Source organism: Sapajus apella, unplaced genomic scaffold (assembly GCF_009761245.1).
Source record: "Sapajus apella isolate SASKATOON/1434 unplaced genomic scaffold, GSC_monkey_1.0 scaffold1927, whole genome shotgun sequence".
NCBI lineage: Eukaryota > Metazoa > Chordata > Mammalia > Primates > Cebidae > Sapajus > Sapajus apella.
This window is the reverse complement of record NW_022438853.1, coordinates 42-11,859: the sequence shown is the minus strand read 5'-3', so window position 1 is coordinate 11,859 and position 11,818 is coordinate 42. Positions and strand designations below refer to the sequence as shown.

The window sequence follows — 11,818 nt, the reverse complement described above, 5'->3', positions numbered from 1 at the left end:
GCCTCCCGGGTTCAGGCAATTCTCCTGCCCCAGCCTCCTGAGTCGCTGGGATTACAGGCACTCGCCACCATGCCCAGCTAATTTTTTGTATTTTTAGTAGAGACGGGGTTTCACCATGTTGACCAGGATGGTCTCGATCTCTTGACCTCATGATCCACCCGCCTCGGCCTCCCACAGTGCTGGGATTACAGGCTTGAGCCACCGCGCCCGGCCCTAAATCTTAATAGAAATTCAATTGTTAACTATACAATTCGTTTTCCAAGTAGAAAAAATATGTGGACTCTGGAAATTGCAGAACTGGTTTGAATATTTCTAACTTGGGCATGTTATTTTTCATCATCAAGTTCCAATTTTTTCAACGGTGAAAAATAAATGGTAACACCTGCCTTGTAAGCTTCAACAAGATAAGATACATTAAATATGTTATATAGTTCCTGGTACTAAATAGTCCTTAATAAATGTATTGTGAGTAAGGGAGTATTTGGAGGCTTAGTATGCAAAGAACATGTTTTCCCTCAAGCAAGTGTCTAGGATCAAGGTCAAAGCCGTAATATACAGCCATGAGCTGCATTCACACCCACGCAGGGCTGCTGCTGGCCAGTGAGTGCACTTACTTCCTACATACTTGTTAGAACTAAATGGGGTAGGACATTCCTCTCCCTCAAAGGGGCACATTTCTCTCTAGTTTGTCGTGTGGCAGGCTTCGAAGGACTCTCTGCTCTTTGCTGACACAAGGAGGGTTTTTCATGTAGGAAGAAAGAACAATTTGCTGTAAAGATCTCTGCTGTGGATCACAGAAGGCTATTTACTGTAAAAGGAACAAAATTAGATGACTTCTTTAATGTCATCCAGATGATTTTCTTCTTTTCATTTTTGTAAGCTCTCTTATAATTCCACAGCATTTTCTAGTAGCACAGGAGTAAACTTGGCACTATCCGTAGCTTCACCATCATAAACAATGTTTGCTGGGTGTGAAATGTTCTGGCTGTGCCTTTTTAATTTCAGCATTCCATTTTATCTGAACCCTGACATATGGATGAATGCTGTGTAGTTTACAAAGTGTTTAATGTCACTTTGGCACATTGGCAGATTCCAATGCCTACTAAATGTGTCTAGCTCTAAGTTTTATTTATTTTTATTTATTTATTTTTGAGACAGTCTCACTCTGTTGCTCAGGCTGAAGTGCAGTGGCCTGATCTCAGTTCACTAAAATCTACTGGGTTCAAGTGATTCTCCTGCCTTCAGAGTAGCTAGGATTACAGGTGTGCACCACCACACCTGGCTAATTTTTGTATTTTTAGTAGAGATGGGGTTTTACCATGTTGGCCAGGCTGATCTTGAACCCCTGGCCTCAAGTGATCCAGCCACCTTGGCTTCCTGAAGTGCTGGGTTTATAGGTGTGAGCCACCACATCTGGCCCAGCTCTATGTTTTAGTTCACAGAATTTTAGAGCTGGACAGATACAGTAGGCATTGGCAGACATATTCTACAAAGGCCAGGTAGTAAATATTTTAGGATATGCAGTTCTCACAGTGTCTGTCTATTGCGACTACTCAGCTCTGCCCTTCTAGCATAAAAGCAGCCATATACGATATGGAAACAAATGGATATGATTATGTTCCAATAAAACTTTACTTATGGATAATGAAATTTGAATTTCATTTAAGTTTCAAATGACATGCTTCTTTTGATTTTTGCCCATCATTTTTAAAAAATGTAAAATAACATTTAGCTTACAGGCCATACAAATAGGCATAATTTGCCTACCCCTGAATTAGAAGTTTATATTCATAGAATCAGTGTTGGATTTGCAGGAGATCTCACAGAACTTCTCAAAGTCTTTCATTTTATAGCTGGGATCCTGAGCTCAGAGATATTAAGTACTCAGTACTTTCCCTAAGGTCATACAACTATTGAGTTATGGACACACAACTACAACATTCTTAAATCAAAAATATTTTTAGCATGTAATTGCTTCAATAATCACCATGACTTACGCACATCCAGGAAAGCATTTATAGTGAACTTGTAATTAACCTGTGGATGTAAATGTCTGTCTCCAAATCAGCTCTACTTGGAGAGACTCTGCAAAGTCACTTCTTCAGTTGTGTTACTTGCAGCTTACTATTAAGGTCAAAGAGCTTACATGAGACCACTCTCTTGTGGCTTACACTGTTACTTAAATTGAATATTACAATTTTTGAGCTAATAGGGTTCTTGGAGATTTTCTTGGCTCTCATTATCAAATTATATGGGGGAAATTGAAACCCAGAGGGTCTAAATGAATTGCCCAAGATCACTCATTGGCCGGATCAAAACCAGGGCTTTAGACCCCACTATAGAGCCCTTCTAATTGCACCATGTAGCCTAACACACTAGTTAATGAAAGAAAAATTTAGTCATCATTAAAGTATGTCTTTTGTGTTAAAGTCCGGGGCAAAAATACAATAATTATCATTAATTACCAGCTCACTTTTATAAAGCAAGAACTATACTAGACATGTGTAAATTATATAATTAAATGCTTTTCTTCTTTATCTCCATTTTTACAGATCAAAAAGCTGAGGTTTGAGTTTACAATAATTTATTTCATGTTGTATAATAAGTGATAGAACCACAGTTCAGATCTACTTTTCTCTTTAAAACTTGAGCTCTTTTCACTTTCCATATTCCCTCTGTGGAGTCCTTTTGTTTAAAGCCACGGAAACTGCAACTGAAAATGGCATAAATTATAAAAAGGATTTAATAGGGCAAAGGATTGAGAAGGGGGAAGTTTGACTTCTAATGTCAACCCCAAAGCCCCTGTGATTCCCTGGCTCTGTCTTTCCTGGCTTTTTGCCTAAGATCTCAGACTGGCTTCACATAGCCAAATTCATCCCTATTCTCCCCTAGTATGCGAAGAGGTGAAACCAAGTCATCTATTGAACAAATGTCCCTGATCCCTGGGGCTCTGACTGGACCAGGCCCTGAGTGATAGCTTCGTAGACTGAGGATAAGATTAATCCTCAAAGCTCATCCCTAGAACTAGGGGTGCTGTCTAATAATGGAGGGAAGAGGTGCTTCCTCTGGAAAGGAAAATCTAAAACATCTATTAGGAAAATAAGGAAAAAATTGATGTTTTATAGGCAACCAATGAATTTATTTTACCACTTCCATATCCAGTTTGCATTTTTTTCATTGATGGGGTCAAGGGCATAGAAATGGCAGCGTAAACCTTAATGGTGATGTACTTGCCTGCTTTCTATAAGGTGACAGAAGAATTACTCAAAGTGTTATGCATACCACCTTAAACAGGCATCTTTGGATACTTGTCTAAACATTTTGGCATTATTAAATAAATGCGTACTAGCCTATACAGGCAGTACCTTTCCAAAAGTTATTGGAGCTTTCCTGCTTATTGAATCTGCATTTTCCAGGGAGAACATAAAGAGATGAATAGTTACCCAATCCTGATCTTGATAACCCAAATTCAAACTCCTTCTCGTCTGTGAAGCTCCAGTGTCAGTCTCTCAGACATCCCTCCCTCTTCCCTTTACTAGTAACACCTATCACCACCTGCTGCAGTGACTATTGACATGTCTAGCTCCTTCACTGGACTTTGGTCTCCTTAGGGAAGAACCATTTTTACCCATCTTTGACCCTCAATGTGGAGTGACATCACACCCTCAGGAAGAGAAGAAGTGCAACCAAATGAACAGTGCTAGCTCTGTAGAAGGCTGGGCTTGAGCCTGTGGGACACTGTCCAGGTCATTTAGTTCCTTTTAACCTCCCCTTCAGCAAAACAACCAAGTTAACATCAACTCCCTAGGATTGCCCAAAGAGCATGTTATAAAATGCAAGATGGTGAAAATATTATCTCTTTTCATTTTTCATTGGCTTAGGAATGCACATGCTTCCAAATTTAAACATCTCTGAAGTTGAAATCCATCCAACAACTTACTTATAAGTATACATCACAGTGTAATTGGCAGGCAGGATTGTTTTTTTTGTATGTGTGTTAGTGTCAAATAAAATACAGGTGCATCTTATAAGCAAAAGTGGCTAATATCCAGTGAAATAGTCTCTCTTTCTCTCTCTATCCATGCAGTATTCTGCCTCTGACAAATGTCCCCCAGCTGTGTGAGAATCAACTGCCTTGTTTGTCAACCTCAAAAGATTCCCTCAACATCCCTCATAGCATCCTGGTTGCCTTTTAGAATTGCTTATTCATCTTACACAGATAAAAATGTAAAACACAGGCTAGATGTGGTGGTTCACGCCTGTAATCCCAGCACACTGAGAGGCCAAAACAGGTGGCTCACTGGAGGTCAGGAGTTAGAGGCCAGCCTGGCCAACATGGTGAAATCCCGTCTCTACTAAAAGTACAAAAATTAGCTGAGTGTGGTGGTGGGCACCTGTAATCCCAGCTACTCAGGAGACTGAGGCACAAGAATTACTTGATCCTGAGGGGTGGAAGATGCAGTTAGCTGAGATCCCACCACTGCACTCCAGCCTGGGTGACAGAGTAAGGCTGTCTCCAAAAAAAAAAAAAAAAAAAGAAACGTAAAACTTACATTTTAAGTGTACTCAAACTTTCTGGAAAGTACTTGTATTTTGATTTCCACATACACTATTATAGTTACAGAATTTAGTATAGTACTTAATCTTTTTTGTCTTTAATTTCTATTCCAATCTTTCCCCACTCCTTATAAACAGCTTTATGTAAGGGGAAGAATGTTGTGGTGTTTTGGAAAAAATAGTTTCAGTTCTAGTCCCGTTTTGTTGCTAATTAGCCACTTGTCTAATCTCTCTGTCATCTGCAAGATGAGGATGCTAATACTTTCCTCATAATTATGCAGCATCAAATATGATCATGCATGTGGATGTTATTTAAAATTACTATATTCTGGCCAGGGGTGATGACTGACACCTGTAATTTCAGTGCTTTGGGAGGCCAAGGCAGGTGGATTGCTTGAGACCAAGAGTTTGAGACCAGTCTGGGCAACATAGCAAGACTCAGTGTCTCCGAAAAAAAATTAGATGGATGTGGCAGCATGTGCCTATAGTTCTAGCTGCTTGGGAGGCTGAGGTGAGAGGATGGCTTGAGTCCAGGAATTTGATGCTGCAGTGAGCTATGATTGTGCCAGTGCACTCCAGCCTGGGTGACAGCAAGACTCTGTCTCAAATAAATAAATAGACAAATAAATAAAGATTACTGTGTTCTAGAATGATGAATAGGTAGGTCTCCATTTCCCCCTGTAATTTTACCAATCCTGGACAGCGTCCAAAGACAACACTTCAGAATAAAGAGTGTCTTTATTACTTCCTATAGTCATCCACCTGATTACTGGGATGATTTCTGCTCTCCCAACATCTCCAGGGCAAGGAAAACAAAGCCACTAATTGTTACAGTTGACTGCATCCAGTTTCCAGTAAGGATGTCAACTCCATTGCTTTAAATGTCAGGGTCCTCTGACTTTGCCCATTCCTGCAGGAACTGCTTCCTTTGCTAGAGCCTGTTATGGGAGGCTTATCTTGATATTTTCAAGACAGTGCAAGCTTTAACTTGAGGTTGTTTGTTTTAATGTTACTTACGAGAGACAAACTCCTTTTTATTTTTGCTGTTAAAGTAGTAATTATTAATTTTTTTCTTCCTCTTTTTTTTTTTAAGCAATAAAAATTTTTTGCTTTCCCCTATTTTACAAACAACCAAAACTGTGCTTGTCTTTACTTGGTTTAGGCTTAAATTATGGAGTGGGAGTGGGGTGAACATTAGGACATTAATAGATATTTAGTTCCCATTAACATTACCTCATCTCTATGGGCATCTCACAATAATCTGAGAAGGTTTCGTGTTCTCTGCTTGAGATGGGAGGACTGAGATTTGTCAGAAATCGTAGAATCAGAACTAGATCCAAATTGTGTAATTCTGGAACCTATATTGCATGAGCACAGACCCCCTAACTTTTTGTTTTTGATTTTCAATTTTCGTTTTTGTCTGTAAGGAAAAGGGCTGGTGGGGGTCGGGAGGGAGCTGTAAAAAAGGGTATTTGAGCAGGCATCAGGCCTTATACTTTTAATTATCTTAAACCAGATCTCATCTTCTTCTTTCTGTTATCACTTCATTTCATGTTTTATTCCTGAAAGTGATCTTGTCAGCGGATCATTTCCTTTACATCTTTCTGGAATTGTTCCAGATTCTTATGGCATTACAAAATAAGTATCTGCCTAAAGGCGTTCTATAAAGCAGACATCCGTAGAGAAGGCGTGGGTATAAATTACATCAATGAGTTACTACAAAACTGCTAATAAAACCTATAACATGGGAAAAGGCAGAGGTTATAATTTACCGGCAAAGTTATTTAGTTGCAGCTACAAAAACTAAAGATACATACCCACACTCGCATATACATATACACACATATGCACACACACACACACACACACACACATATATATATATAAAGTATATATTATTTCTTTAGACTACAAAAGAGAGACTTACCTAAAAAGGAAAAAAAAATCCCAATGTTGAGAATATATTTGTATAAGCTCACAAAGAAAAAATTTCTTTTTGACTTTAGAGTGGGTTTTCCTTGGAAGATGAAATATTACAAGTCTACATTGGTTAAAGTTTGTCTGTGGTTAGAGTTTATAAGATACAGTTCTTATAATGTATTAAATCTTTTTCATTCCACAACGTGTTTTTTATGGTTGATTACTGTATCTTTCACTACTTTTGCAGTCAAGTCTTTCGTTTCCACTTTTGTTAACTTTCCTCTCTGATGAGTAAAGAAAATTCCCCTCTAAGTCCTTATATGAGAAAGGAAGAAAGTCTATGAACTTAATTTGGTTTCTTAGGTTCATAGATGCAAAAAAATGTTACATTCCTGGTTTCACACAAAAACCATATTAGATTAAATGATTTAAGAACATAAAATGAACGTTCCAGAAGAAACTTGGTGAACAAAAAGAGTGAGCTGCAAAAAACATTTGCAGTAACACATGTGCAGTAATACACTTGGAGAAATGTATTACTGCAAACATATATATACATAATATATACATTAAAAGTTAGGCAAGCACTTTATTAAAGTGAAAGTTCTAAAATAACAGTACACAGAGTTTTTAGGGAGAAGAAACTGGCTTTACCAGAAAACAGAGCACCATTATTTTATTTATTCTTCCCACCCTTCATGAATTGCCTCTTGCCTTCACGAAGAGGCATTTTCCTGGGGCAGAGAAGTCCCATTATAAAATGCAGCAGAAACAAGGGATGCTTCTTTGGACTTATCTCCTCTGTTCTCTGCGGCCCGCGGGGACTGAGAGGGTGAGCGAGCTGGTGTCCACTCTGCATTTGAAAGGGTTTTCCCGGGCAAAGGCGGGGTGGCCCGCGCAGAGTGCTGCTGAGACCCGTTTGGTGCACTTCGAGAGCTCTTGGTCTCATGGCTTTAGAGTGAAAATGCCGGCTCGCTAACGCGTCCCCAGGCGTTAGGAAGTACAGTTTAGAGTCAGGAAATGTGGCCTCCCAGGCCCGGCTCCTGGTTGTGCCCCGGCACCGCCTCCCCCCCGCCCCCCAGCCCCTGCTTTTCCGCTCCTCGCGCCCCGGAGGTCCCCGGGCTGCGGCCGGGGCGCGGGTTGGCAACTGGGAGCGGGTGGCGCCGGGAGCCTCGATTTCGGGCGCGTCCCGGGAACTGCGGCGCCCTCCCCACCTGGGCAGGGGCAGCCCCGCCATCCGCCCGGGCTCCGTTGGGCGCGCTGCCAGGGCTGGGGAGGGGCGGCATGGAGCGCGGGGGCCGGGCGCAGAGCAGGGCTGGGCTGTGCCTCGCCGGCCGCTCACGCAGATCCCGGGTCGCGGCCAGCGGAGGAGCACAGCTTTTGCCCCGGGGGACTGTCGCGTCGCGGCGCCGCCAGAGACCTGGCCATGAGGACCCTGTGGATGGCGCTGTGCGCGCTGGCACGGCTGTGGCCCGGGGCCCAGGCCGGCTGCGCCGAGGCCGGGCGCTGCTGCCCTGGCCGGGACCCCGCCTGCTTCGCCCGCGGCTGGAGGCTGGACAGGGTCTACGGGACGTGCTTCTGCGACCAAGCCTGTCGCCTCACCGGGGACTGCTGCTTCGACTACGACAGGGCGTGCCCAGGTGGGTGGTCAGGCCGAGGGGGGGCACCGGCCGTTCGCCTGCAATCACCGGGCACAGGGCAGGGCGCTGTGCCAAGAACCTGAGCCCCCCGAGCCAGGTGTCCTCCAGCTCCTTCCCTCCTGGCGTACCCGCCCCTCTATCCCCACCCATCCCCAACACCGCCATCCAGGTAGCCCGGCTCCATTCATCCTAGGGTCTCCCAGTGCCCTCCACCTAGACAGACCAGAGCCTGGATGGAAGGGCTGGATCCCTCTGTTCTCCTAGAAGGGAGCGGGGCAAGAAAATCTCCGACTCAGGAAATCCAGCTGGGTAGGGCCACCTCTGGCCAGGAGAGCTGTTACTGACAGATAATGGGCATGCCCCCTGGGCCAGGTTCCACCACCTTTGGGACTGGTGGGGGGTGATGAGGGCAGGACTGCATAATCCTCCCACTTTGTGCCAAGAGCGTGCCCTGGGGAAGATATTAACACTTTCTTCTCTAGAGCAAGGTCTTAAAAAACTGAAGGTGTCTTCATCTCTGGACCCCAAAATGTAGCACAGCCTCTTTCTCCTAGGAGGTGTACAATGTGTTCTTGGAATCCAATTTCCTTTATACAGCATGACAAGGATTTTATGTCGAGGTTCCTATTACATTTTAATTTTGCTGGTTTTCCTTTAGGGTCAGTCCTTTTCAACTTTAAATTTCCCGCAATATCTCACAGTTTCTTGTCCCCGTGAAGGGCTCAATAAATCCTGTTTTAATTGAATTAAAAGGAACAAAACGAAAAAATGCTGAGTACAGGCCTGAGGAACAAGGTGTGCCTAAGAGAAACCAGCCCTGGAAAAGAAAGTTGCCCTGCTCCGGTTAATCACCTCATCCCCAAAGCCACACAGATGTTGGGGCTCCAGCTGAAGGATCCCGACGTGTGGGATCCTCAGTGTTTTCTGGGGCTGTGCCATTCCCTGGGCAACTTGATACCCAGTGGCGGGGAGCACCCCTCCTACTTCTGCGCTGCTTGAAGAGGGCTTCAGCCCATGGTCAGGCCTGAGGCTGAAAGAACACAGTTGAAAGCATTAGATTTTTTGACCCTGGTTGAAAGCTAATGATTTACCTGTGAATATTAATACTCTTTTGGATAAAGTTTTTTGATAAGCTTCTTTCCCTTTCTGGCTCCAAGGCCAGAGTATTTTACTACTAACCGAAGATGGAAGCGTCAGCTATTTAGGACATGCAGCACCCTTGAGCCAGGTGACTCCAGCCCCTCCTCACAGCATCCTAGGCTGTGGGCCTCATTTCCCTGCATAACTCAAGCAAAGCCTCTCTCTCATGAGGGGCTTGCCTATGTTGTAAAGGTAATTATGGAATTCCTGTGGTCCAGATCATGTGCCCTGTGCCCTGATCTGTGGTAGGCACAGGGATAGAGAAGTGACAAAGAAGCAGTCTCTACTCTCTAGGACTTTCTATTCTAGCTGGGCAACCTGTGCTACACACTTAGCACCGAAATAGGTGACCTGGGAGCTGACCTGGAAGGGAACACTTAAAAGACCCAAGGAATTCAAGGAAGACTTCCCAGAGGAAGTAATGGGGAGCCTGGGCCTGGGGAATGAGGAAGAGGACTGCTGGAGGAGGGAGAGGCAGGCTCTAGGAGAGAAGCCCAATGCCACAGTTCAGTGGTTACTGTGGGCATCACCTGCTTGTGCCAGACCCTGTGCTAGGCCCTGAGGCCAAAACGGTGAACAGGACAGATGGTGGAGGCAGCCAGATCTGGAGAGACTCGGGCACATAAGAGGGACGAGAGAGACGAGGCGAATGCCTTGAGAAAAACTTGCTTTCTATTGAGACCTAACAGTGCTCCCAGGAGTTGCAAAACCCTCAGTCTTTATTTGGTCAAAAAGAAATTGCCTCATTTCAGTCTAGGAGGTAGAAGAGTGAAACAAAGAGCCTAAGGATTTGGAGTGGGGATTTAGTGGGTAAGCATGGAAGTGGTGAGACGGCGTGCTGTCTTGTGAAGCTCACGGAAATCACTGCAGGTGTGTGCCTCCGAGAAGCGCTGAGAGCAGGGGAAAAGGAGGTGGTGTCGGATTGAGTTTTAAAAGAAGCATATTCTGAAGCCCTCAATACCCTGTGGCAGAGTCAACAGAGGACCGTGCAAACCTAGACGGAAGCAGGTCCGGACTGAAAGACTCGGTGTTGAGAAATTCTTGGTGCCTGAAGTTTCTTATGAAGGGAGGAGGAAAATAAAGACAATTGGAAGGTGACCACTCGGTGGGAATGAGCCTGCCCCTCCGAGGGTGAGAGCAGAGGGCCCAGCCTGCTCAGCCCTGGACCCGAGTCACAACCATGCCAACTGTGGCTCCTGGGCAGGGCAGCTACCAGCCTGCCTCCCGGGCCCATAGCTGACCTGGCAGCTGGAAGCTGGTTCAGGGCATCTCCTAGAACGCGGCAGCCTCAAATCTTTATTTTTTATCTGTGAATTATTTTTTAATCCCAGAAGTAAACTGAATGCCTCAATTTTGCCCCTAAAGTCAGAATCCTGGATTCAAACTTTACCCTAGTGCCCACTGGCTTTGCGAATTTGGACAAGTCACCCTCCTGGGGCCTAAAGTACCTCATTAAAGGGGAATGATACTGCCAGGATCACCCACACCTGTGATCCCAGCACAGTGGGAGGCCAAGGCAGGTGGACTGCCTGAGCTTAGGAGTTTGAGACCAGCCTGGCCAACATGGCGAAACCTGTTTCTACTAAAAATACAAAAATTAGCTGGGTGTGGTGGTGCACGTGTGGTCCCAGCTACACAGAAGGCTGAGGTGGGAGGATAACCTGAGTCCGGGAGGTAGAGATTGCAGCCAGTTGTGATCACACCACTACACTCCAGCCTGCGCCACAGAGTAAGACTCTGTCTCAAAAAAAAGTGGTGGGTAGAGGAGATGAAACCACTGTGTGGGACTGTGGAATTGACAGAAGGAGACTATGCCTGGCAAGCCCAGAGCACTGCACCTGCAACGTGGTAGACATTTTGGTAGCCAATGTACTGTAGGTCAGCTCTTAGCACTGGTGGACACCAGCGAATATTTTATTTGATTAAATATTTACAACATGATTTTCTTATAACATGTTGCTATAATTTGTATTCATTAATATTAAATCATAAATATATTTTATTCAACTCACACCGTGTGCCAGATACTTAATAGTTTGTCTCATTTAATCCTCCCAACAATTTTTTTTTTTAGATGGAGTCTCATTTACTCCATCACCCAGGCTGGAATGCAATGGCACAATCTTGGCTCACTGCAACCTTTGCCTCCCGGCTTCAAGCAATTCTCCTGCCTCAACCTCCTGAGTAACTGGAATTACAGGCATCTGCCACCAAGCTCTGGCTAATTTTTTGTAATTTTAGTAGAGACAAGATTTCATCATTTGACCAGGCTGGTTTTGATCTCCTGATCTCCAGTGATTCACCTCCCTTGGCCTCCCAAGGTGCTAGGATTACAGGTGTGAGCCACCGTGCCCTGCCATCGCAACAATTCTTAAGAAAGGCAGGTCAGGTCCACAAACCCATATGACAATCCCAATCTAAAAAGTGCTAACATTTTAAAGCTTTTTCGTAACTCATTTGGTGGCAAAAATCTCACCTGACCTGCACTGATAGGAGGATATTGATCATCTTTGTTTATATTTTCAGGCAAAAATATTAATATATTTCGCAATGATCTGTTC

The 11,818-nt window shown here is 44.2% G+C and overlaps 1 pseudogene; it reads left to right on the top strand.

Moving 5' to 3' along the window:
* Positions 1–7,609: 7,609 nt before the first annotated feature.
* Positions 7,610–9,083, top strand: LOC116547036 (annotated as a pseudogene).
* The last annotated feature ends 2,735 nt before the right edge of the window (positions 9,084–11,818 follow it).